This window comes from Sphaeramia orbicularis, chromosome 7 (genome assembly GCF_902148855.1).
Source record: "Sphaeramia orbicularis chromosome 7, fSphaOr1.1, whole genome shotgun sequence".
Classification (NCBI taxonomy): Eukaryota; Metazoa; Chordata; class Actinopteri; order Kurtiformes; family Apogonidae; genus Sphaeramia; species Sphaeramia orbicularis.
In genome coordinates, this window is record NC_043963.1 from 34,599,327 (window position 1) to 34,625,472 (window position 26,146).

General features: G+C 37.3%; 1 protein-coding gene and 1 long non-coding RNA gene across 2 annotated transcripts in view; one reads left to right on the plus strand and one right to left on the minus strand.

Moving 5' to 3' along the window:
• The window catches only part of LOC115423019 (chemokine-like protein TAFA-2), a 162,624-nt gene that overhangs the window by 86,500 nt on the left and 49,978 nt on the right, over nucleotides 1-26,146 (plus strand). The gene's annotated exons all lie outside the window — the stretch shown is intronic.
• LOC115423020 (uncharacterized) lies at nucleotides 3,885-24,924 on the minus strand. Its single transcript, XR_003935900.1, has 3 exons — nucleotides 24,915-24,924; nucleotides 16,318-16,323; nucleotides 3,885-4,261 (listed from the first exon to the last, which is right to left on the minus strand). It is a non-coding gene; the product is annotated as an uncharacterized LOC115423020 (long non-coding RNA).

Here is a 26,146-nt window from a genome sequence, read left to right on the forward strand (position 1 = left end):
CATAGAATAAAAACATTTTCTATTATGTCAATTTTCTTGTGGCAAATAAATTCTCATGACTTTTAATAAACTAATTGGTCATACACTCTTTCAATCCCTGCCTCAAAATATTGTAAATTTTGCTTCCCCACCCTGTATATTTCCATCCCTGCACAGTAAATATAACATGTACAGTATGCACAAACAGTAATAACAGATGGCGCTGGGCCCGTTTGGGGGGGGGGGGGGGGGCACACAACTTTTACAATGTGAAAGTGAAATTTAAGATGCTTTACTAATTATTCTATGTCTCCTGCTGTTGTGCACCTCATTTTCCTTTTCCCTACCTTCAGAAACTTTTATTTGAGGGGGTAGGTCATTCGTTGGAATGTCAGAAGTCTTGATCTTAAATGTCGTGACGTAGCTACTCATAGACGTAACAAATTAAGCAGGAATTAAAACAGGTTGTAGAAATCCTCTTGATTTTTGCCAAAATGAATATAAAGATAGCTTTGCAGCACCTGGAGGGTTCAAATTCAACCTTTTGGAACTATTAGGGTCCAAATAAACAAATAAATGTACCAAAGACTAATAAAAAAGTGGGTTTAGCAAAAATTTAATTATAACATGAACAACCAACAAAACCTCAATTGATCATTAAGACCCGGAGTGGGAACATAACCTTAGCATCTGTTAGAGTTATTCCTCTGTCTTACAGTGGTGTTTCGAGTCTCGGATATAAACTTGACATTGTGTGTATGTCGGTGTGTTCGAAGTGTGTGCCGTCTGTGCCCTCCTGTTAATGGGTGATTGATTGTAGAGTAAGTTGTAATCAGGGAGTTACAGCATTATCCAGTTGCAGTTGCCTGAGTAGGGACAAAACAGACGGCTAATCAGGTAATTACTGATTACAATCCCCAAGGTCACTCCAAGGTGGACACACACATGTAATACACACCTTCCTGCACACACATTCACACACATGTACCAGCATGTATGTAAAAAAAAAAACAAAAAAAAAAACACAGGGTAATACACTTTGGTTGGAGTCTTTTAAACTGGTGACTGATGATGCTGTGATTTTGTTCTCCTCACACTACTCCATAAAACTGCTAATACCACACTGTGAAAATACCCAAGTTCATTCAACACCTTGATCTAATCAGCAAAATGTAGTTAAAGTCAAAATAATCATTATGCAGTAAAATGGTCCCTGACAGTGTTTCACTATTAAAGAGTCATTAGAAGAAAGGATGTAGATCTTTTTTTGTATTCAAGGATTTTATGTATCAGGAGGTAATAAAATGATCTGTCTCCTATCTGGTTCTACTATTATTTAAATCTAACCTCAAGTGTAAAACAACAGGTCTCATCACACATCGCAGAACAGATGCCAGCGTATCATTATTCATTTTACATAAATGAAACCAAAATGTGTGAAAAACTAACGACATTCAATTTCTTAGTGGTTTACAGAACCACCTTTAGCAGTAATAATTTGAAGTAACCCTTCCTCTGTAAGACTTTATCAGTCTGTTGAATTGTTGTGGAGGAATTCTGAACCACTCCTCTTTACAGTATTGCTTCCTTTCATTGTGTTTTATGGGCATGTGTTTGTGCACAGCTCTGTTAAGGTCACACCGCAGCATTTCAGTCAGGATTAGGACTGACAGGGCCATGGCAACACCTTGATTTTTTCTTCTTTTTTTTTTTTTAGCCATTCTGTTGTAGATTTGCTAGTGGTCTTGGGATCATTGTCCTGTTGCATGATGTAGTTTCAGCCAGGCTTTAGCAGTTGGATAGATGTTCTCAGATTTGATTCGGAAATACTCTGGTACGCAGAGGAGATCATGGTCCACTCAATGACTTCAAGGTACCCAGACCAGCTTAACCCACAGGTGTCAAACATGCGGCCCGGGGGCCAAATCCAGCCCACCAAAGGGTCCAGTTCGGACCCTTGGGATTAATTTGTGAAATGCAAAAATTAATCTAAGATGTTAATAATCATGTTAGTTCAGGTTCCACATTCAGAACAATTCAATCTCAAGTGGGTCATAGTAGCCTATAAATACTCACAACTCCAAATTTTTCTCTTTGTAAATGTAAATATTTTCATGTATTTACACTAAAACAAAGCATAATATTGCAAAAATATCTGAATAACCTGAACAAATATGAACAACCTGAAATGTCTTAATAGAAGTACATGCAATTTTAACAATATTCCACCTGTTATTAAATGTTTTGTGTATTTGTAGATCCACTGTGATCTGTAAGTTATAATGTACATGTGTAAATGATAAACTGAGGCCGAATATTGTTAAAATTACACATTTTTTTCAGTTTGTTCATATTATTCAGATTGTTTGAAAGGATAGTTTGTAGATGCACACATTTTCATAATGTAATTTTCTTTTTTTCCACTGTAACACACAGAGAAAAGTTTGGAGATGACATTATTTATATATTACTATAATATAAATTTACTGGTCCAGCCCACTTCAGATCAAATTTAGCTGAATGTGGCCCCTGAACTAAAATGAGTTTGACACCCCTGGCTTAACCCATAAAGACCCAAACATCCGCCATCGCCCAAAACTGTCTATTGATATACAGGGTGGGGAAGCAAAATTTACAATGAACATTTAGTTGTTTTTTCTCAGCAGGCACTACGCCAATTGTTTTGAAACCGAACATATATTGATGTCATAATCATACCTAACACTATTATCCATACCTTTTCAGAAACTTTTGCCCATATGAGTAATCAGGAAAGCAAACGTCAAAGAGTGTGTGATTTGCTGAATGCACTCGTCGCACCAAAGGAGATTTCAAAAATAGTTGGAGTGTCCATAAAGACTGTTTATAATGTAAAGAAGAGAATGACTATGAGCAAAACTATTACGAGAAAGTCTGGAAGTGGAGGAAGCAACAAAAAACGTACCAAAGCTTTTATTAAAGCTCTCAAATCCAAAATCCTAAAGGATCCAACCAAATCCATGAGAAAAATGGCAATTTAACTTGAGGTAGACAACAAGACCGTTAGAAATGCAGTAAAATATGATTTGAAGATTTAAATTCTCATGACTTTCAATAAACTAATTGGTCATACACTGTCTTTCAATCCCTGCCTCAAAATATTGTAAATTTTGCTTCCCCACCTTGTAAGCTGTAATACCTGTTGATCCACTAATCCTATCAATACATGTAAATAATTGGTGTAAAATGCACTTTGTCATCTTTTCATGGTCATCAGATATGACCCATTTGGACGTTCAGAGGCTCAGTAGTGAACGTGGAAACACCGTCATTTTCTGCAACATTGATTCACCAGTAAAACCCATGGAGCTCGATCAATGGCAGTGGATGGACACACTTGTTTTATGTTCAGTTAATGATGTATTTTACCGAAAAAGTCAATTTTTCTTCAGTTTTCTCTGTTTCTGTATCTGTTGATCCACTAATCTTATCAATACATGTAGAAAATTGGTGTAAAATGCAGTCTGTCATCTTTTCATGGTCATCAGACCCATGACCCATTTGGATGTTCAGACTCTGTAATGAACGTGGAAACACTATCATCTACTATAACAGTGAGCCTGTCTACATGCACACCAATACTCCAATCATTATCCGATTTCCAGAGTTAGTCAGATTATTCTAAGTGACCATGCTAACAGGATAATCTGATAGGTTTTATCCAATAACAGCAGTTATCGGATTATGAGAAATCAGATTTACATACCTAGATTTCTCCCCAATACTCCGATGTCTTCATGCATGTATACAGGTTAATCTGATTTCTTTCATTTCTTTTTTTTTTACATCTGCGCATGTGTAAAAAAATCGATATAAACAGGAGTTACGCAGCATCAGTGTGAGCCTAAGGAAAAAGGTAACAAACATGGCACGTAGCAGCAAAAAATCGGCAAAGACTCACTTCTGGAGTGAACAGGAAACAAATTTCATGCTGCACCAAATGAAAACTCTCAATATCCTCCATCTGCTTGATGGGAAGAAATACAGGAATGGCAATGCGTTCCAAAAGTTGTCCTTTAGAATGTCTGAGACAAGACCGGATGTTTAGAAAATAACAGGAGGTGTACGTCTTACGTCATAACGTACGTACGTACTCTGAAAGTAATCAAATAACGGACTGAAGCATGTAAACCTTGTTTTTTTGATTGTGGCATTTCTGAAGTGCATGTAAACGCATTGCATCTGATTGCGGCAATTATCAGATTACTTCCAGTTATGGGATTTTTATGGTCATGTAGACGGGCTCAGTGATTCACCAGTAAAACCCATAGAGTTTAATAAATGACAGTGGATGGAGACATGTGTTTTATGTTCAGTTAATTATATATTTTACTGAAACAGTCACTTTTTCTTCAGTTTTCTCTCTTTCTGATATAATAACCCTCAACTTTAATTTGAGCTTTTATGAATATCTACATAATCAGTGAATTAAATATAGGAAAAGACCTGATTTTCACTGAAAAAAAGCACAATAAAGAAGATATTACAATATATGGTAATAAATAAAGAAAGGTTAAATATAGAGAAAAAAATAATTTGCACCATCATGCATTGCAGTAGCTGTGTTTGTGCTGATACAGTTGTTTGGGTTTTTGCTGAAAGTGTCGCTATGCATTATGGTCAAACATCTCTGCTTTGGTCTGTTCTGTCCACTGTTACAGAAGTGGTTTGTTCAGATGCAACTATGCCGAGAAGGAACATTGTCCTGGAAACCCTTCCAAACAAACCTGAAGAAGCTGTACTTGTTCAGTTTTTTCTGATTTGTCTCTCATGAACTTTAATATTTAACATTATAACTGAGGCCTGTAGAATCTGAGATGTAGCTGATGTTGGAGTGAATTTCCTCGTATGTCCACTACTGGGAAATTTATCCTATTCTTTTCCACTGTAGAATAATGGACTTCATATTGTTTGGAAATAGCGTAAGAACATCCCAGATTAAGGGGAAGCAACAATTGCATTGCCTCATTGTTGTTGTCTTTCCTTTTTAACCCTTTCGCGCATGAATTATAGAAAAAAGTATCTAGATTTTTTTAGATTGATTGTATTACTCAAAGTGAAGCTAAAGTTGAAATGCATTTTGAATTTTTTTTTTTTTTTAATATGGTTTTATTAAGAAGATATTTAACCGCCTGAGACCCAGGAAAGTACAAGCTTTGGCTTTTTTAAATTAAATAATTGCCTATATTGGATATCATGATGCAACAGTTTTTTTTTTTTTGGATGCATTTTTTTTTAAAATTGATGGAATGTCCTTTGCAGTGGACAGTTGTTTTTTTTGTTTTGTTTTGTTTTTTGATAAAGCTGTGAAACTCTTGTCCACAAACATGGACACCAAACTTGTAGCTGTGTCTTAGGAAGTTAAAGGTGGGATGTGAGGTGTTTTCCTGAAGCATTTTTTACTATGTTGCTTAAAATCCCAGGCACACACATTAATTAAATGCTCTAACACAAAATTAAAACAAAATTGTCACCTGTGGAACAGACAGGACTGAAAAAACACCATCCAATCATTTTGAGCGCCCAATCGAGATGATTGAACGCTGATATGTCTATCAAACTCAACTGCCATTTGCCCCTCCCCCCCTCTGCGCGTACCCCTCTTCGGGCATAAATCGTGCGTTCTCAGAGGCTTGGAGCACTGGAACAGGAAATGAAGCTGGAGCCAGAGCTTGGCTATATTAGCTATGTTAGGAGGGAAAGTTCACTGGCAAACTGTTTTGTCACTAACATAAATCACTAGGAAATGTAATGTTAGCCAGATAGGTATGACCTGGGGCTGTTCTGTAAGAGCGGAGGTGTTGGAGGAGGCTGAATGAGGTATGCATGGATTGGGGTCGGAGCCGGAGCCAGGGTGGGGGCCCGAGCCGGGGCCATACAGGGCCAGAGCCGGGGACAGAGCAGGAGCTGGAGCTGAGGCCGGGGCCGGTGAATTGTTGCTGTGAACCCTCGGGAACAAGCATTGCGCGTGCCAGTACTCTGGAGGTGTGGCTTCGGAGGGATGTCTGAAGAATGGGGTTTGGACTTTTGAATCGAGTATTTTCAAAATGTAGCTTACTCGAACCGTTTTTTCTAAGATCTCGGACCCCACCTTTAACTTTATGAGAACACTAAGCAGTCACAATTCTAAAACTAAGATGATACTTTTCTCATTGTATTACTTAGGGTCCATAGAAACTGCCCCCATGTGGTTTGGAGAAAATTGCTTTCATAACCCATGGGAAAGTGAGCTTAAACTATGTGGACGTCATGCATGAAAGGGTTAACATTGTGTTAACACACACCTGAACGCCACAGATCAGCAAACTGCCAAAACATCTACTTTTCTAGAGGTGGTCACACTTGCTGATGATCAAGGGTATTTCCTCCACAGTACCTGGGGGCAACTTACACTCATAACAGCTATAGAAGCAGTAAAAGGGCACTTAGTTGTTCTTGCACTGCTTCTCTTTTTTTGTTTCATTTTTCCTAAATAAGTAACAGACATGAAGGAATATGTTGTGAGTTGGTTTTATACCTACAATTAGAATGAAATCCATTCTTTCTCATGACTGTATATGTTTTTTTTTCTTTTTTGCATGAATGTATGTTGCATTTTTTGCTGTAGAAGTTACATGTCATTTGAACTACTTTATACATTGTTCTGTAGTTTAATCAACAGAAATAGATCTCATTCTATATGTGTTGCATCTTGCCATCTGTCCTGGATAATGGAAGGTACAATGGAACAGCTGATGTTTCTAATTGGCTCAGAAAAAATGCAGATAACTTTTCTTGAGTTTGTTAATATGAATGTTTGCCATTATACTAGACCTTTTATCTACATATGAGAGCTTCTTTCACACTTATAGTTATGCTGTGGTATTGTGGTCTCTATATGATACTTATATGATGGATGTAAAATAGTGTTTTTTTTTCTTCTTCTCTGTATTTGTTATGAGCAATACTTGTTCTGCAACTCTGTTTCTGTTTTGTTCAAGCATAAAATATGGTAAATACATTGTGACAAAGTACAATCCTTACATTTGAGGTGTAGTAGTGTGTAAATAGCCTATAAAGTAAAATAAAACTGGAAACTCGAGTAGAATTACCTAATATAGGCAACTTCTATTCCACCACTACACCTCTGGTTCTGCTACTTCTTCTACCGACTACATTTGTTCCGAGACCAACACAACAATAAGTGATTCAGCATTTGTTGGAAAAACATGACAAAGCACAACTTAATACCTAGAGGGATTTTAGTATCATTAGTAAAACAAGCTAATTAGCTCCTAATTTACAGGTGGAACAAGACTGTAGATGTCCTCTCTTAAAGTACATGATAAGGGAGTACACCAAACACTTGCATCAGTATTTGTGGACTACAAGTACACAGTGGAAGTGTCTTCATAATGTCACAACAGAGAGTATCCTAGCAACGGTGGCTCTCACTTCTCAACTGTGTTCAACTGGTGCCGGTTGAAACACTGAATCAGACGGTTGTATAGAGAACGTGGTTTTAATACTGCATTGCTCATATACACAACACCTGCACCTGTATTTATTTCTCAGATTACAGGAGGACTGTAACTATTATGTGTGTTCTTGGCGCTGCAGAGTGGACCGATGCAACTAAATACTTCTATTTAGGTACTGTAGTTAAAAGTCCAATGTGTGTGATTTAGGTGGATCTTATTTCGGTTCATTTGTCCTTATTGCATTGTTTGGCGGGGACAGTGCTCATTAATCAATAGAAAGCCAGAGCCAGAGTTAACAGGGATAGCTTTCATTAGCTGTTCCTGGCCGGATGTTGAAAGGCAGTCTAAAAACAGAAACAATCGAGAAAATGACAACAGTATTACAAATAAAACAAATCATTAATAATAATAACAAGTGGTGCCAGGCACAACAAACCCCGCCCCTTGCATGTATTGTATCTTATTTTGACATTGATCCAGCTCATGTAATGTGTATGCATGTGGTGATGTCAACATATCAATTGCCTCTATATATGTGCCATGTCTGAAGCAAATTGAAACAAAATTGATGTTTTTATAGAGATTTGAAATTTCACCAATTATAAGTAAATGGGGAAAAAAAAAAGATTTTAAAAAATTCATCAAAAATTTTAACTTTGACCTACTTTTCCCAAAATATAGTCAGATCTATTCTGGGTCACTGGTAATGTATACACCCATTTTGGTATGAATTCAACCAATAACTTTGCTGCTACAGGCATTTGAAATTTTGCCCATCATAAGTAAATGGGGAAAAAAAAAAAGATTTTAAAAATTTATAAAAAATTTGAACTTTGACCTACTGCTCCCAAAATGTAATCAGATCTATTCTGGGTCACTAGCAATCAATAAACCCAATTTGGTATGAATTCAACCAACAGTTTTGCTGCTAGAGTGATAATAAACAAAGAACGAAACAAAGAAACAAACTAGAAAAGCACTCAGAGAATGCAGACCTCCGCCAAGGCAGATCAGGTTAGGGTTCAGGTTTTTCTTTTTTATGCAGTCTTACGCTTAGACCAGGGGTGTCCAGTCCTGGTCCTTGAGGGCCACTATCCTGCATGTTTTGTATATTTCCCTCTTCCAGCACACCTGACGGTCGTTATCAGGCTTCTGCAGATCTTGATGATAGGCTTATCATTTGAATCAGGTGTGTTGGAAGAGGGATACATCTAAAACATGCAGGATACTGGCCCTCGAGGACCAGGATTGGACACCCCTGACTTAGACGTTACTTAATATGAAGTAAATCTACTTCTTAAACCACCACATTTGTGTAACTAAAGTACAGCTTCAGTTGCTTTTAAGATTGCAATTCATACCTTTTTCCAAATAAACTGTATATTCAACAGTTTATAGAGTAGTAAACATCTACAGCAGTAAAATTTAACACACACATGAATTCAGATTCATACATAACAGTATAACACAGAGTGGGGTCATTGTACTGTATGTTACTGTAAGAACACTTTGCTGATAACAGTTACTTTTGGACACTGAACCTCTACCTATAGTGCATCACTTTCTTCTGGAATATGTCTTTCACCACTACCACTGATAATGAAGTGAGAAAATAGACATACTAGTACTACACATATGGGATGAATAATCAAGTATGTACCATGCAGTAATGCAGTCAAGTATGAAACATGAGATGGTATATTAATATTATGCAGTAATGCGAACCTAAAAACATCAGATGTGGGATATTTTTACTTCTACTCTTACTTTTCATGGTCTTAAGTGTATTTTGTTGATAGTACCTTTTTGGAATGCAGACATATTACATATTGAAGAGTATTTTCACAATAATTTTTTCTGAAGTAAAAGATGTGAATAGTTTTTCCTCTACTGAAGAAGTCTCCATATATGTATGTGTGTGTGTGTGTGTGTGTGTGTGTGTGTGTGTGTGCTTGCTTGCCTTCTGTTCACCTTCGCTCTCCAGATTCTTATCTGTCACAGAGGTGGAAGGAGAAAACAGAAAAAAAGATGTCTTTCTTTTGCCACTGGGGGATCTCTAACTGTAACACCATCCATCCTCCTGTCTTTTTCTCTTATTCACACGCTTTATAATACACATCACCACAGAAGTGTGTAGAATCTTCTGTCTTTGTACCCAGACCACAGAGCTCTAACGGTCTTTGTGATTTGCAGATCTCCTGAAATGAAGACATCTTATTTGTAGCCAAAGTCTGGGCCTCAGTTAAATGTCTCAGTGGTTTTGCCAATAGACTTGGAGAAACAGCTTGGCTTGGATTTTGAAGTAAAGCGGAACAGCGATTATGCTGATCACTTCACCACCCACTGTCGACTCATTGATTCTCAGTCTATAGGCTGCAATCTCCATACATCGCTACCGATTAGAGGCTACCAAGAGCTTAACCTACTCTGAAAGGCATCCTGAAAGGCAGGACAGGGAAACAGGGATGCAAGGGCAAAGATGTACAGGGACAGTAAGATTCACCCGCTAAACTACTCTCACACAAGCCCAGAGAAACATGTGCATTCAGTCAGACACGCAGACAGGCTTCCACTAAATGCACATGGAAAGAAACACACAAACATCCAACACATGCACACACCTACATACATGCACACACACTCAAAGAGGCTCTCTAATGTGATGTGTGGAGACAGGCTGTCTGCCCTCCTTAGAGATTGTTCCACACTAAAGCTGCACTCCACGCTTGGTCTACAACACCACTACATATGGCTTGTGAAAAATTCAAGATGATAATTACAAATGTGAAATGGTTCATGTTGTCAAGCGTTCCAGCATTCCTTAGTGCTTTTCTATTTATTGGTCAAGAGAAAAATAAGATTTAATATGAATACAGCAGTTTAATACAGAGAAGGAGACTAAAAAAACAAAATCTCAAAGCATGTAAAGCAGTTCAAATGTGAGAGTTTTGTCTTTTATTACAGGTATTTGAATTGTTCTGTTTTCCATTGAGGCAGTGTGTATTAGTAAATATAATATATGCTAATACACAATATTATAGGCAAGGCTAATTTCCATCTTTAGTCCCTACATAAAACAACATAGCTCACATAAAACAGTCAAATCCAGTGTACTAGTGTAGTAAAACACATTATACATTTATACTAGAGCATATGCAAACACACATACATGCACACACAATTACAGATGGCTTTTCAACCTTTTTGACAGTTTATAATCATGAGATGTACAGTAAAAGATAGAGAAAACACAACAATTCTCAACAAAAAGCAGAAAAAAAGTATTCAAAATAACTACAGTATAATCCAGCATCCCAAATGCATTCATCAAGGAGTCGCCAAACACATATCATGGTGGCTTTTACGCGAAACCAATTTAATCTCAATTTTATCTCATAAGTGGCTTTTATTACAGACTTGATACATTAATTTTGCAGTTTCATCCCTGTTTTTATGTTCATTATGTTCATTATTATTAAACTATGGTGAGCAAGGAGGTTTTATTCTTTATATTTAATTCATGTTTCTCACTATGTTTCATCACTTTCCTGCAATTTCAATCTATTGCACAGACTGAAGGGATATTTAATGGAAACAGATGATGTGAAGGATATACCATAGAGATGAATGGGAAAGGTAAACTTATTTTCAATACAGATCATAACCTGTTTCAAGTAATGGTGTAATTAAAACAAAACAACATTAATTCCTTATGTATTATCAAATGACAACAAGTGCCACTAGTTTGTGCTAAGCATGTGTCCTGCTGCCTTACTGCAGCTCCACTACCTGCTAATGATAATGCATCCATTTGTTCATCATTATGGGTGTTAGATAGCCCCAGGCGCTCTCCCCCCCCCCCCCCCCCCCTCTCTCTCACTCTATTTCCTCTTTCTCTCTCCAGTTCAATGGATGTTGTTGACAAATTCCAAGGAAGTAAATTTGCATAAATTCACCTTGGCCAATCAGTGTGTCCTTGGTAACTCACATGTTGTTTTAACCATGATGCATTCAGTTATTAAGGTGCTAGAAGTGTATCAGATAACAGGCTCTCCAGACTTTTGTAGTATCGCTGGATCATCTTCAGTGTTTCTTGTATTCTGTTGAATTTCCAAATATGCAAGGCTTGTGCAGATGAGGAATATGTATTTTAATGTCTGTCAGGCAGACTGTTTGTGGAAGTAATGTATAAAGCTGCCAAAATAGCTTTCCTACCAGGGGGAAGTGTGTTTACAGTTGTTATTTTCCACCAAGTGCAGAAAATGAATATCTATGAAAGTTGAAAGGTGACGCCAGACAGCGAGATGCACTCTGCTCGGAGGCAGTATGATTCATGGCCTCTGCTTGAAGAACCAGGTCGACAGATAAACAAAAGTGGACTGTGAGGGAGTGACTGTGTTACCAATGACCGGCCATCTGCCGTGCACATACGTAACTACGCTTAAGTCACCTCTGTATTTCACTGTAGTGTTTGTGGGTTTCACAGCCACAAAGCAAGAGATTTAAGTGAAAGAAGGGTTGTAAGATCAAAAAGTAAAGTGTTTATGTGGATCTCACTGCTTCCAATCTTCCAAGGATGTAAAAGTGCAGTGTAATGAAATGCAAATGTGAACGATTATTCAAAAAAATGCTGTTATTCATAACATTCCTTTATGCACAGCAGGTCTTTTGTGTAAAGTGCCTCAAGTGAATACAGAACTAAATTCACCCACCCTTTCCATTGTGCTCCATGGGATGAAACTTCAGAAAAATATCAATACCAAACGAGCATATTTTTGATCCCATTTTGTCAATTTACAAGATAAGTTTAACAGCCAAGAAAGTTGCACTTTGTGGCAAAGATAATGAAGAAACAGTTAGTTTTATATTAAACAGCTGCATGAACTGCATCTCTGATCACATCTGATGCAAACCTCCGACACCAAAACAGCTGCTGCCTTCGTACATTTTACCTCAGTTTTCAAGTGAGGTGAAATATTATTAAAAGAGGTGAAAATAATGACAGTTTTTCATGTTAAATTTGCAGAGACATCTTCAACAGCTCATGGAGAGACAGTTATAATTATCACACTTTAGTGACTTCTGGTTGTGTTGTCTTTGAATTTACATATTTCCTCAGGTTTGCAAGCATCTGTGAATTTCTTGACTTGTAAAATTGTTGGTTTTTTTTCTAATCGTTATATGTGTAAACTAGAAGCACTCGGAGAGCGCAGACCTCCGCCAAGGCTGATCAGTGCCCCCCCCCCCGTGGGCCACCCCACCCCCGATCACCACCAAAATTTAATAATTTCTTCCTTATCCCACTTCCAACAAACCCTGAAAATTTCACCCAAATCTGTCCATAACTTTTTGAGTTATGTTGCACACTAACGATCAGTGCCCCCCCCCCCCCCCATTGGGCCCCCCCACCCCCGATCACCACCAAAATTTAATAATTTCTTCCTTACCCCATTTCCAACAAACCCTGAAAATTTCATCCAAATCTGTCCATAACTTTTTGACTTATATTGCACACTAACGGACAGACAAACAAACAAACAAACAAACAAACCCTGGCAAAAACATAACCTCCTTGGCGGAGGTAATTATGGCATAATTCAAAATACTTTTCTCAACTATAACAATTCGACAACTTTGTTCTCCCAAAATGAGGCTCCATGGAGTTCAACCAGAAGGGGTGGGTATTTGCCTCTCTATAAAGTAGGCAGAAATTAATTTATATTACTGTTAAACATCACAGATATGATGGGGCTTATTAATGTTAGTGTGAAACAGATTTATAATAGGCATTTAAAACTCTACTTAAATCGGCTACTGTAGCTGTAGTTATGCTTTATTATAGTTATAGGTTAACGCAGCATATGACTTTCATCACAATTTTTTTTTCAGATTTGTAAAACCCCAGTGATAGCCTAATTACAGTGCTTAATTTGTAACGTGGGAGGTGCTGGAATGCAGAGGGGGGGTGGATCTGGTGACTCTAAGTGGGGCTGGAGGTAACAGGGACAGTCTAAAATGCTTAATGTAAAAAAGCTTAACGTAGCTAAATGTCCAAAAACAGCGATTAATCACCAAATGTATTTAATAAACTGTCTCTCTATCTCTCTCTTTCTCTCTCTGTCTGTCTGTCTGTCTGTCTCTCTTATATACAAATTGTCAAGACGGAGTGAATGACTGCACTCAAACACACAGTGCTGAAGGGAAAGTGTTTTATTAACAGAAAAATGAAGCTTAACATGGACAGCATCCATAATTTTTCATTTTGATTTTAGGAGAGGTGAAAGTGGACATGATTAGAGATGTCCACACAAAATTTGGTGATAATTGATGACAGTTTTTGGACATTAAGCTTAATTAAGCTTTTTCACATTAAGCGTTTTAGACTGACCCTGTTACGTCGATGTTTCCCAAAAAATTTCCCTTCAAATGCATCTGAACACAAGGCTTTTGTGTAACTTTGATTGGGAATAAAGACAGATAACAATAAACTTCTTGTTTTGTTTTTTTCATTTAGGCTATTTACTTTTTCAGGAATCCAATGAAATAGGTTTCGGATCAGTGGTTGGAGGTGCCGGATCCTGATCCGGCTGGATCTGGCTCAAATTAAGCCCTGCTTAATTGTCACTAATCCATTAGTCTTTTCGCGTTTATGCACCTTAATTACTTCCCCTGCTGTGAACAACTTTGAAGATGACTCCATCATAAACACAGTCTGCTTGTTTACATGACAAACCATCATTCTGGTCTTTTCGGAAATTTTGTCGCAAATTACATTGTGGGAATGGCGACCAAGCTAAAGCGGTTTCACATACATTCTGCAAGAAAATGAGCCAGATCACGACAACATAAAATTATCCAGTCCACCAGGGTTGTTTTAAAGAATGAGTATAGTCGGTGGATGGCGGTAAAGGCAACATTTGGGTTCAGCACTCTTGAACAAAATTGCTGCTGTGTGGAATTCCCATTCCCAAAGTACACTTCACAACAAAATTTCCGAAAAGGCCCAAGTGACGTTTCAGTTTGTTATGTAAACAAGTGGACTGTGTTTATGATGGAGTCATCTTTGAAAATGTTCACATCGAGGGAAGGGATTCAGGTGCATAAGCACAGAAAGACTAATGGATTAGTGATAACTGGGGTATCAACGGGGTTTTACAAATCTGAAAAAATAATTTGTGATGAAAGTCATACGCTGCTTTAAATACGTAAGATTTGAACATGCTTTCATGCTAATGCTAAATTGTAGTGATTTGTTGTTGGATTTTAGGATTATACATGTTTCTACGTTGAATGTCTGGTTCTTTTTTTGTGTCGTCTTTGTCTTTCAATGTTTCGGGGCCAAGTTGTAAATAAATTGTTTTGCATCCACTTTTCATTCTGTGTTTTTTTTTGTTACCTTCACTCTTAGATCATTCCATCTCGCTACCTCTGAATTAGTCAAAATGAATCCCTCCTATTGTGGAGTTGAATCTAATCCACACAAGTGGATCTGTGTGGCTGTGATAGAAAGAAAATGGTGCAGAGATAAATAAAATTACTGACCTGATGAACCGACAAGACATTATAAAGATACAAATGTTTATGTGTGTGTGTGTGACTATAATGGCATGAACTTCACTGTGATGAAAATACTTGGATCCACAAATGTAAAGATAACAGCAAAACCAGCCAGGGAACCATAATTTAGATAAACTGCTTAAGTGTTTCAATCTGGATCAGAGTGGTGTTCAACATAAACCACTATCCCTGTTTCATATTGTTTTTCCATCATCCTCTTGTTGAATTTCTGTCTTACTTGTGCATGAAAGTCTTTGGGGATAAACATGATGCGATCTAAAGCCTGAGGGGAAGCTTTTGTTTGCACCGTTTCCAGTCATGTATGTGCCTGCATGGTCTGCCTGGTATGGTCACTGTCTGATTATGTGTTTGCACTAATTGGTGTAAATAGAGAGTTTCCTCTGCTGCACACTGAGATTACCTCACTCTGGCCCTCTGGTTGCATTCATTAATGATAATCGTTAGCTGTTAGCTCACCAGCCACCCCCACGTGGCCCCGGCCCCGTACGTCTGTATGATTTCTAAGGCAAAACTAAAGCCTCTATTGACACCCTGCGATTGGTTAAGCCACTCCGTGGAACTGGGAGGGTTACAACAGTCTGTGGATTAACATTTTGGCACAAGAGATACAGGGAGATGCTGTTAACACTGTAATTACTAATTAAACTTGAAGCCATATTTTATAAGTCATAAAGTAATTATCTTCCCACTAATTCAGTTTATCTGCTGCTCCTTAAATTTCTAAGTCTCCCTCTCCTTCTTCTTTCTTCTACCACTCCCCTCAATCCACTGCCCTCTGTTTCATATTCTGCCTTTTCCTCCTCCTTTCCAACTTTTACTTTATTTCACAGCTATTAAAGCAGGAAATTTCAATCAGGTAGCACAGCGTGAATTTCTGCAGGGGCAGGGAGAAAGAGTGAACTTTTATTTAATGCAGTCATTCTTTCTTTTCTCCTCTCCACCTCCATCTCGTCTCTCTTTTCTTCCACAACTGAACTCAACCTTGGCTCTTTATAGTTTATGATTCAATTTCCAATTTGTCCTCCAGAGGTATTTGCCTGGTGGGTGGTGCAATGGTTTTGTTCTTATGTGTTTGTACAATGCTTGCCTTTGGTATGCATAGGACCACAGTTTTACGAATAAATGCATTTCAATTTCCAATTCTATGTCTGCAGTTCTTCTGGCTTTATTTTACATGAAAGTCACATTGAGACGGGAAATGTCCTTTCAAGGCCTTCGAATGAGAGATAGATGGCCTTAAAAATGCATAGCTGGTGTGTACCTTTTCCTTTTTGAGGCAAAGATGACCACAGCAGGTTACTTTAAAAAATGCTGATTCACCTGTCTGCATTTTTTTCTTTATAAATTATCTACTATACTTTAATAAGTTGTATTTGGGTTAAAAATGACAAAAGTCCTGGTAAGTTAATGTTTTATGTGTATATGATAAAGTGCTATTATACAAATATATATTAGTTTATGTACATTTATACAATAGATTTATAAATCTTCCACCTGTAAAATGTAGACAGTGTTTTGAAATAGATCTAGTACATCTGAGACAAACCCATTCTCTCATTAATTCAACACATTTTCACATTTTTACAGAAGACTGTATCTTAGAAACTATAGCCAAAAAGCATTTGGACTGAATATTTATTTATTAGTGACCCAGACTTGGTAAAGTTCACTGCTTTTATTCTGGATGAATTTTATTTGTGGGCCAGTGTGATGTTACACTGCACTGGAAATCAAATCTAAGCACTTAATTTAAGCTTTAGGATGTATATTAGCAACAGCAAGTGAAGAGAAATTGAATGGACAACAGGGGTTTGGTTCTTTTTGTGTTTATCATGAAATTAAATATCATGAAGTGATTCCAGATCTGCAGAATTAACAAGAATACTTTGATGAAGAACAGTAGATGTGCTATTTCATACAGTAAATATAGGAGAATCATATTATCAATGTATGTTTTTTGTGTAAATGTTAATAAAAAATGTTTTTTTTTTGTTTCCTATTTGCAGTCTCCAGCCTCCTGTTGAGTTGCTAGTATATCCAGTAAATAAACTGGGAGACAGTTTCTATATGACACCTTTATAAACTCACTTTACAACTAAAGGGTGTTTTATACAAACCAGACTGTATGTTTCTGGATTGTGAGGAGAAACCAGCTGACCAGGAGGACTGTATTAAGACACAGTATTTAGTGGGCGTATAGAGTGAATTAACGTACGTCCTCATTAAAAACCGGTGGTCAAGTAAAAGGTCATCAATAATGGCCAGGGGCATGGTCCATGTGAGCAAATAAAGCTGGGCCCCACATACAGGTCAGAGAAAACAAGGCTCCATAAACTCCTGGTGCCGCCCATATTATGTGCATTCTAGTTAAACAATGGACATTTATACAACATTACATAACATAATCATCCACCAAAATGAGGCTCTGACAAGCAGCAAACACCAATCTGTTATATTGTACAGTTTATTTGAGTTTTCATTTAATTTATTCAGGAAGAACTAACTCATGAGATACTCAAAGTTATATGAAGGTATCAAAATAGTTGAATAACTTCTGTTTATTCCTTGCATAGTAAAAAAATAAAAATAAATAAATAAATAAATATATATATATATATATATATATATATATATATATACATTGTTGAAAGCTATTGTTTAATTTGCAAAGAGCTTTGTTTTAAGCACATCAAAGTGTGTTCTTCAGTCTCCTTGGGGTCCATTTGCCCCTGTTTCCCATCTACATATTTTCTGACAGAAAATCTCAGGAGCCTGTACAAATGACCAGATGGCTGGAAAGGAAACAAATGGCTGGATGTTACCTTTTGAACCTTCCTGATATCAGAAACATGCTTTCAGGAGGGACAGGAATCCATCCAAAGCTTTTGTTTTTCAGGCCATGTGCAGCTATACTGGCACTCCAAGGATGAGTTGGATGGATTATGACCCTCTGCCTGTTTGTCTATCACTAAAAAAAAAAAAAAAAAAAAAAAAATACTGATTTTCATTAAAGTTGGTGGTACCCACTATATTTTGGAGCAGGTCCATTCAAAGGGACCAAAGATGGATTATTTTCTTTTTTCATATGCACATCAATCCCAGTTAATTGTGAGGTTTTTCAGTCATCCTGTATTTATGTTTGCACTGGTATATGGACTCCTGTTAGCTGGATTAAACCTTATCTTGGTTTGGTGTAACCTGAATACCCTGGCTGGAGTTCGTTCTCCAAAATAAACCAGGATACTGTTACATGTCCAGTATATGTCTTATCCTGGTTTTTGACAGCTGCAGATTACCATGCAGGCCCCAAGTGTCACAACAGTAATATAATGGTGTTGAAACCATGAAACCATCCCACTTTGTCACTCACTTATCCATATAGGTGTGATAGTGTTAATTATGTAGTTACATACATGGTAGTGGTTTCTATTATTTGTACTAACAGTCACAGTCGTAGTACTTCCACTGATAATACTTGTACTCAGTGGTGTAGTGGTGCCTGGAGAAGTGGGTATACCCTAAATTTTTGCCCTTTTGCCCTATTATAAAATCATCATGAGTTGATCAGGAGCAGTTTGTAGGTATTATTGGTCACACAAGCAGCTGCGTGAATGTAAAATGTATTCAACACGAGGCGAACACAGGATAACGTTAGCCTTTCATAAGGTTAGCCCACAGGCGTCAAACATGCGGCCTGGGGGCCAAATCCGGCCCGCCAAAGGGTCCAATCTGGCCTGCGGGATGAATTTGTGAAATGCAAAAATTACACTGAAGATATTAACAGTCAATGGTGTCAAAATCATTTTAATTCAGGTTCCACATACAGTCCAATTAGATTTTAAGTGGGTCAGACCAGTAAAATATTATCATAATAACCTATAAATAATGACAACCCCAAATTCTCTCTTTGTTTTTTTGCTGTAAAAAAGTAAAATTACATGAAAATGTTTACATTACCAAACTATACTTTTGCAAAAAATGTGAATAACCTGAACAAATATGAACAAACTGAAATGTCTTAAGAAAAGTAAATGCAATTTTATCAATATTCTGTCCGTTACTAAGTGTTTTGTGCGATTGTAACGCACATGTGGAAACGATAAACTGATAATCTGAGGCATAATATTGTTAAAATTGCACTTGTTTTTCTTAAGACAATTCAAGTTGTTCATGTTATTCAGATTTTTAAGGAAACTTTTTGATGTAAACCTGAACATAATATAATTTTAGTTTTTTCACTGTTATTATTTTACTGGTCCGGCCCACTGGAAATCAAATTGAACTGAATGTGGCCCCTGAACTAAAATGAGTTTGACACCCCTGCGTTAGCCTTTCATAATGTTAGCCTACTCGCATAGTTGAACTATTGGCGACAAAATCTCTTCTCTAAATGTGCAGTCATATGTCCAATAGTTTAAAACAGTGACTCATTCTGAAACCACCGTAAAACTTACCTCAGAATTATGTATTCCATGAAAGTAGGTTCTCTCGATATGTCTCACTCATTTGAAAGACATTTATTCTGCCTTTCTTGTTTGCATTTCCAATAACTGAGATCCGACAAAATGTGCAGTGACCTGTCAATCAACTGGGGTGGAATTGGCACTTGAGGTGTCCAGTCAGGTACCACAGGGGATCAGCGCTAGTTAGCAATATTTTTCTTGGCATGACCCGCCCTACTCTGCCTCTGATTGGCTCATCAGTCCTCATGCCTAAAATTAACCAATCTGATCATTGAAGGCACTGAGTACTAGCCAATTAGAGGCAGAGTAGGGCGGGTCATGGCTTCACCATCCAAGGGGAAAAAATGGGCAATTTGGCTCACAGATATTACTGAATGGTAATATGAGTGGGTATACCCAATGCTGACTGAAAAATAAGTAGGTATACCCCAAATACCACTGTATACGCTGGACTACACCACTGCTTGGACTTGTAGTAGTAGTAGTAGTAGTAGTAACAGTTATGGACATTTGTTCTGGTTATTGGTAATTATACTAGCACCAGCTGATCTATTTTTTGACAGTTCAAGTTCAGTTTGCTGTGCATCCATGTGTCTCCCTTACTTCCTCCCTTCTCTCTCAGTCTCTCTCTTTTTCTCCTGCTTTACCCTCTCTCTTTACCCCAATTCATCAAGGCAGACGTCCATCCTCCAGGAGTCAGGGTCTGCTCCAGGTTTCTGCCTGTTAAAAGGACGTTTTTCCACCCCACTGTCACCACTCACAAGTGGTTGGTCCTGGAGGATTCTGTTGGGTTTCTGTAAACTGGCTTAGAGTCTGGTTTCAACCAGCTTTATATGTAAAGTGTCATGAGATAACTTTTGTTGTGATTTGGCGCTATATAAATAAAATTTGATTGATTGACTTCTGTAGAGACAGAGGAACTGACTTTTGTGTTTTGATAATGAAAACAATAATTAGGTCAAGAATAAAGCGTTCCAGGGCTGACTGTTCCAAATCTGTGGTAAATATACGTATCTTTAAACCATATCTAGGTGTTTTTTTATATTGTAACAATCATCATGTTATGGTCTGTTTTTCACCCTTACCGCAGTCTTTCCCTAACACTAACCACATTTTTAAGCCAACACTTTACCCAAGTAATTGTCACAGCTTTTGGATCATTTAAAGTTATTTGCAATACAGTATTTTGGGTTGCCTTCATTCATAATTTTCTGTAATATTTCCTAGTACCTGTAGGGGCACTAATCCTTTAAACACTGAAATGGTGCATGTGGAGAAGGTAAATGTCATATTTGGCTGTTCAGGAATACTGCTTCCTGAAAGCTGAAAAACCTTGGTGAATAAATGAACAGACTATAAAACTATGCTGTAGCCGCAAATGTTCATTGATTTTCAAAAAATCCAGTAGAGAAAATCCTTCAAAGTGTCTCCTTCTCATTCATGCAGCAATAACAGACCACCACCAACAGTGAGCAGTGAATTTAGACTAAATCCCTGGGAGTTTTACTTGTGCACAAAAATGTGTTTTAGCTCCTCAAAAGTTGTGTTGTGTTTCAGTGTCAATGGTAATAAATTAATTATCATTTTTATATGGGCTGTTGGTCAGACAACAGGTGTTTTAAAGGATGGAAAATCAACATTATGGATATATGACCAGAGAGGAGCAATAGTAGGATCAGATATTGGACAAAGAGGACTAGAAAATATAAAAAACATGATTGCAAAATGGAAAGATGGTTCAATATTAATCCTGTGGTGAAGTAAACCATCCTTTTGGGTTCCTATAAGCTGAAAACGTCTTGTTTGCTTAATGTGAATACTCCCTGTGCGTAGTTTCAATATAGGATCACATTAGTGGATTAAAAGTCTCTATTTTGGTGGGTTTAATGCTAATGTTGATGTAGTAAACAGCCTGCATATGACTATGCTTTTGTGTGTGTGTGTAGTGGAGAGCAGCTTTAGTATTCTTAACAGCGGCTCCACAGCCATGCACTGATGGATGGGCTGCTCTTTACTTTACTGATGTACTGTGATCAATGCTGATGCAAGGAAAGAGAGAGAGAGACAGAGAGAGAGGGAGAAAGAGAGAACGAGTGGTAATGTGCTGCCTCTGCAAATCTCTCTCTCATTTTCTCTCTTTCACTGTCTCCCTCTCTCTTTCCCAGTCTTTTTGCATTAATCCTCTCCTCTCTCTGTGAGTTTCCCACTCTGTTGATCCTGCCAGTATCTGCATATGCTGCACTCTCACCAACATCATCGCCTTAACTAATATGACATAGTGTTTCCATGTGAGGCATATGCTGCAAGGGACAACTTTCACCAGATTACTAGATTATAGATTAAGTACAGAAAGTTGAGTGAGTGCGTGAGGAAGTGCATCTGTGTTTATACACGACTATTCCAGGTTTTTCAAAGAGGGCACAAACATCCTGTTTGTCTTAACCGTCCACCCTGGCCTCTCATGTTGCCTAAATGTGGATAAGAGGCTTTTATTTTTAGTCTTTTGCTGTTGTGTGTTAAATAAAACAGCAGTAATGCAGCTTCACTAATCCTCTCACACAACTAATCCTAGCAGAACACCACTGTAAATACTCTGTGGGCTGCATTAAAGCGCAAATCACTCAATCCCTCACTGAGTGTTTTATGCTTATTTTGGTTCAGATTAACAAAAATTTTCAATTTTTCATCTAGGAGAAAGATGTCCCCGGAAATAACCAGGCTTCCACATGGACGTTTTCTGTGTGGCCTCAATGTGGTTGTGTGTGTATGTGTGTGTGTGTATTTCTGAAGTTATCTTTGCGTGACATGTGCTTTTGTCAGCCCAGATAGTGCTCAGTGTGACAATCAATACAAGACACAAAGTGCTTTAGATGTGGGCAGGGTGTAACCTGTATACCATGTTTGTTGTTTTTTTTTTTTTCTGCTGGTTCAGTGTCTTGAAAGACTTTATTTTGCTGGACTCAAAGGGGTCATATTTTGCTAAACCCACTTTTATTAGTCTTATTTGGTACATTTATTTGTGTATTTGGGGACCCTAATTGTTCAAAAAGTTTGAATTTGAACCCTCCAGGTGCTGCAAAGCTATCTTTATATTCATTTTAGCAAAAATTGAGCAGATTTCTGCGACCTGTTTTAATTTCTGCTTAATTTGTTACGTCATGACATTTGCATATATAAGGTCAAGACTTTCCACAAATATTTCTCTAAATACGTCATAATTGTTTGTCAGCAGCAGCGGTTGTAGTCCATACTGAAATTATGTCCAAACTTCGAGCCGATTACCTAAAATGTTCAGTTGTTGGTTGAACGGGATAGAGCAGCACAGCCAACAACCTACAGGGGGTGGGGCATGAAGTGGCTCATGTGCATTTAAAGGGCCAGCGCACAAAATGACCTTTTTAGTGTCATTACTCAGAAATAGGGTTGAAGATGGACCTGTGGAGTTGAATTAATGAAGAATTCAGACCAAAGTATAGCATTTACAGTTTATGCAGACCACAGGGAAATGTTTTAAAATGCATAATTCCATTTAAAAAAGCAAAATATCACTCCTTGAAAGGGCACATTTCAGCAACTGTTTTATATAAGAAATGCAAATATAATGAACCCATGGATTGTAATCCAGTGTTTTAAAACAGACCAATCTCATTTTCACATTTGTTTCTGTTCTCAGAGAATAGAATAACTATGAGATTGTCATAATAAAAGAAGGATAAAGTGGAGAAGACCACAAAAGACCACTTAAAGGGTACCTGTAGTGAATTTTCATTGCTATATTTCAAAAGATCACATATAATAGTAGCAGTTCCGTCAAGTATGTGCGAGTACTAAGTCACTGCTCCATCAGTCAGGCCTGGTCAGCGACATGTTGCTGTGCTGTTACAGCACCGGTAGTGATGCAGACTCATAGATTTGGTCACTGACCCCGTGCAGCAGATACCAGTCTAAGATGACACATTATCGGCCGGTGCTGAGTCACGTCTTTAGGACAATGGTGGAGTGCAAAGCTTATGGCTGCACAAACAAGTGCAAATTCAATCTCGCTCACTCACTGCTGCTTGTTTATTCGCATTCCTTTACCCAGAATCCACAAGCGTTTGTCTATTCCCGCCGGCAATGGTTGTTCCCCATAGGTTCTGACCCCACTTGTAATTCACATAATAAAAAGGTCCAGTGTGGTGCATTTATGGTGTTTTTTTTTTTTTTTTTTTTACTGAATTTGTGCCTTTCTTGCTTATAAGTAACACACAAAACACATATAATGTCGTAAGCATGACCAGTACAGGTGCACTTTAACTTAATATTTATTTTAACCAAAAGGTACAGAGAAAGTACCAGCATTGACAAACTGTATTTTACAACAATTATTTCCATGTATTAATAGACTTAATGGATGAACAGGTATTAAACAGTTTATATGAGTAGATGCTTTTGATCGGTGGTGGATGTTTGGGTCTTTATGGGTTAAAAGTAAAAAAAAAAAACACCTGCAACAGACAAAAACTTTAACTTTGTTGTTTCCATAAAGATCTTCCAATACAAAATTGCTATGCATACATTTATGGAAATATTGTGTTTATAGTGTTTGTAAACATGCAACGGGGACAGAGCAGGGGTGGTTGAACAATAGAGGTGTGAAAATGTATCATTTCCAAGATGCATCATGATGAACCCAGCGAATGTTCGCATCTGTGTCCTGAAATGCACTGCTGACGGATGTTTTTGTTCTGGTACAGTTTACATTCTGTGCTGGGTCACATAGACACTGATATTGGAAAAAATTGAGAGATACAGAGCAGTGTTGGCGAGGACACAGCAGTCGATCAGAGAAATGAAACATCATTTTCTGATTGTTTCGTAGCATTTACATTGTAATTCACAAATAAATGTGCCCTACCTTTGCACGACTCCACTGAAAGGTTCTGGGTAAATAAATTCATATGCAGCTACCAATAAAGCAGAACATATTGAAAAAGGGCAAAAAAATAAGATTATGAGGAATTATTTGTTTATGTTGCTTGGTTATTTAACTCTAGTACACAGGTGTCAAAACCGCCTCCAATTCAGCCCGTAGGATGAATTTGTAAATGCAAAAAATTTCACTTCAAGTCATTTTAGTTCAGGAGCCAAATTCAATCAATTCAGTCTCAAGTGGCTCAGATCAGTAAATTACTATCATAATAACCTAGAAATAATGACAACTCCATTTTTTCTCTTTGTTTTAATGTAAAAAAAGTCAAATGACATGAAAATGTTTACGTTTACAGACTCTTTTCTCAAAAAAATGTGACTAACATGAACAAATAGGAACAACCTGTCATGTCTTAAGAGAAGTCAGTGCAATGCTAACAATATTCTGCCTGTTATTAAATGTTTTGTGTATTTGTAGATCCACTGTGATCTGTAAGTTATAATGTACATGTGTAAATGATAAACTGAGGCAGAATATTGTTAAAATTACACTTATTTTTCTTAATAAATTTTAGGTTGTTCATGGTTGTTCATGTTATTTACATTTTTTAAAGGATAGTTTGTGGATGTAAACATTTTCATTATATAATTTTACTTTTTTTCACTCTAAAACACAGAAGTTACACATAAAAACTTTATAGTTGACATTATTTATATATTATTTTATTGATGTGGCCCATTTCTGATTATATTGGGCTGAATGTGGCCCCTGAATGTAAATGAGTTTGACACCTCTGCTCTAGTCTGTTCAGGCATCAATGTGAACTGTACACGCTGGTGTTTTCACAGTGGACACAGAGGATTATTATTATGCTATTATTCAGACATTTTGGCTGCAAGTTTTTAAATTTATTTATGTTTGTTTTATTATTAATTTAACCATGCTAGAAAAAAGCAGTAATTACAAGCTAATGGAAATGCAGCCGTATTCATCATTACTTGAGGTCAGGCCACCGTGGATGCCATTCTTTTAATTTACTACATTTACAAACACGCAGAGATGATGACAATAATTTACACACACAACTAAGTTACCTTGATGTTTCATAGCAATGAACCTTAACTCTTCATCTTCTGTTCTTCAGGGTTATCTCCGTCTTTAATTTACCACCCCAACAAACACTGACATGGGTTGGAAAGTGGGAAGGTAATGTCGTCCTTGAGTTAGGGACATTTGTGCCACCGGTGTAGAAAAATGTAATTAAGGACATGAGCAATTAATCAACAAATAAATCCCTGATCATTAAGAAGATAAGTTGCTTCTTCAACATTTTAATCCACAAATTGTTGTGAAAATGAATTTGCACATGCCACTTTATTACCCCGCCCCCTGAAGGGGAGGCAAGGGTTATTGTTTTTGGTTTGATTTGTGTGTTTCTTTATTTGTTTGTTTGTTTGTTAACACCCTAGCAGCAAAACTATTAGTTAAATTCAAACCAAATTGGGTTTATAGATTACCAGTGACCCAGAATAGATTTGATTATATTTTGGGAAAAGTAGGTCAAAGTTCAAATTTTTATGACTTTTTAAAATATTTTAACCTTTTTCCTACAATCGGCGAAATTTCAAATGTCTGTAGCAGCAAAACTATTGGTTGAATTCATACCAAATTGGGTTTATAGATTGCCAGTGACCCAGAATAGATGTCATTACATT